Below are 1,914 nucleotides of genomic sequence, written 5' to 3'. Positions count from 1 at the left end.
CGGTAGTGATGTTTAGAATGTAAGAATCTACGATGACCGAGAAACACATTCTTCTGGCAAAGTTCCAATCGAATCGTATCGGTTCCGTCTTCACAAACAGGACACGCACGTTGACCTTTAATGCTATACCCAGATAGATTCCCGTATGCTGGAAAATCATTAATTGTGCCAAACAACATCGCCCTCAAATTGAAACTTTCTTTCCTATATCCATCATAAACCTCCACACCGTTCTCCCACAAAATCTTTAAATCTTCGATCAGAGGTGTCAAGTATACGTCTATGTCATTCCCTGGTTGTTTAGGCCCAGAGATTAACATAGATAACATCATGTACTTACGCTTCATACATAGCCACAGAGGTAGGTTATAAATCATAAGAATCACAGGCCATGTGGTATGTGAGATACTTTGAAGACCATGTGGGTTCATTCCATCAGTAGATAATGCCAATCGAAGGTTTCTTGCTTCTGATCCAAACTCAGGATAATCATTATCAATCTTCGACCACTGTGATGAATCAGCCGGATGCCGATACTTTCCATCAATAATTCTTTCATCTGCATGCCAAGTAAGATGTCTTGCATCGGTTTCACTACGAAACATGCGCCTAAATCTCGGAATTATCGGAAAATACCATAAGACTTTTGCGGGAGATAATCTTTTCTTATATCGAGACAAACCGCATTTAGGGCACTCAGTTAACATTGCATATTCGTTACGAAACAAAATGCAATCGTTAGGACAAGCATGTATCTTATCATAGCTCATGCCAATAGAGCACAACATTTTTTTTGCCTCATAGGTTCGATTAGGAAGAACATTATCATCCGGTAGCATTTCTCTCATAAGGGCCAACAACTCTGTGAAACTTTTATCCGACCATCCATTGCCCGCCTTTAAGTTGTACAACTTTAATACCGCAGAAAGTCTTGAGAATTTAGTGCAACCTTTGTACAACGGTTTCTCTGCATCGCTTACCATCCTCTCAAACATTTCAGGACAATCATGAAGATCTTCTTCCAGTGCTTCTACAATCTCTTCAACTCGATCACAACCGTATGTTTCCGTGTCTTTGTCGTATGAAGCATAGGTTGTATTACTTTTTCCACTCGATTCAACATTCTCGTTAATTTTCTCACCATGAAATATCCAACACTGATAACTTTGATCAATTCCATGCCTCAGCAAATGCGATTTCAATCCATGTGCATCAACCTTACCAATATAACAACAACGCAAGCAAGGACAATGCATTCGTCTGGGGTTTTCAGCGTGTTGAACAGCATACTTAACGAATTCCGCAACCCCACTCTCGTACTCTTTGGTCATTCGATCGGCACAGATCCATGTTTTATCCATGGTTTTCCTACTTATTAAAGTAAACAATTAATCCAGACGAAAATACATAACTAAGGTAGTATCTTTGAATATCCTAACAATTATAAAGTTCAATTCATTTTAAACTTCAAAAACCTATACATAACCAATGTTAATATAAACTTCAATAACGTATCCGATACGCCAATATACCAACTTTAATTACCTCATCACTTTCATTTTTTATATTACAAGAATCAAACTTTTTCTATTACAATATACCTATAACTATACCTATAACTATATTAGAGTTCGTTCAATCATTTTATGGGAGAAATCTTGTTCCTTTAGAATGAAAGTGAGATGAACAACACTTTCACAGTTAAAAAGAAAAAAAAACTACCGATTCAATCTTCAAGTATAATCACTAAGGAAACATGAAGTTTGAACAATATTGAACATCTAAATCCAAGCCTAGTCATGACAGCCCCAACATGCAATGCATTTCAAAATTCATCATGCATACCAAGCAAGTATAAAGAAAATCAAATTGCATACACATATACATACACAATTCAATATACATACATACACA

The sequence above is a fragment of the Lathyrus oleraceus genome, chromosome 3, assembly GCF_024323335.1.
Source record: "Lathyrus oleraceus cultivar Zhongwan6 chromosome 3, CAAS_Psat_ZW6_1.0, whole genome shotgun sequence".
NCBI classification, from domain to species: domain Eukaryota; kingdom Viridiplantae; phylum Streptophyta; class Magnoliopsida; order Fabales; family Fabaceae; genus Lathyrus; species Lathyrus oleraceus.
Note: the sequence above shows the minus strand (reverse complement) of the source record.